Source organism: Cyprinus carpio, chromosome A15 (assembly GCF_018340385.1).
Source record: "Cyprinus carpio isolate SPL01 chromosome A15, ASM1834038v1, whole genome shotgun sequence".
In the NCBI taxonomy this organism is placed as follows: Eukaryota; Metazoa; Chordata; class Actinopteri; order Cypriniformes; family Cyprinidae; genus Cyprinus; species Cyprinus carpio.
In genome coordinates, this window is record NC_056586.1 from 2,824,080 (window position 1) to 2,824,493 (window position 414).

At 43.7% G+C, this 414-nt stretch overlaps 1 pseudogene; it reads right to left on the reverse strand.

The window, feature by feature from the left end:
• LOC122134580 overlaps nucleotides 1–408 on the reverse strand; it is a 60,506-nt pseudogene extending 60,098 nt beyond the window's left edge.
• Nucleotides 409–414: the final 6 nt, after the last annotated feature.

Consider the following 414-nt stretch of genomic DNA (forward strand, 5'->3'; position numbering starts at 1 on the left):
CCTTCACATCAGTGCAGCAGGAACCAACATAACACAACAGCACCCCAAATAAAACCAAGTCTCACATTATTAGTAGCCTATTATTTTTAAATGACACAACTTGTCTATAATCATGACAACAAAGCAGACAGGAAAAAGCATATCGAAAAAAAGTAATAACGAAGCGCAAATGTTTCCTACCTGAGTTCACGATGCTCACCTCCAGGCTTAATAGTAGAAATAAATATAAAATGCATCTGCAAACATTTATCCACGCGCGACTACAATAGCCCTCCCGGTGCCCGCCACCGTGCTGATGCATGCCCGCGGAAAGGTGAAACGGAGAGAAAAAGAGGATTTCTGTCTTTCCCGCAGAAAGAGAAGCAGGAACGGTGAAGAACAGACAGGCTTTGAGAGTGTCAGTGTCGCTGTGTG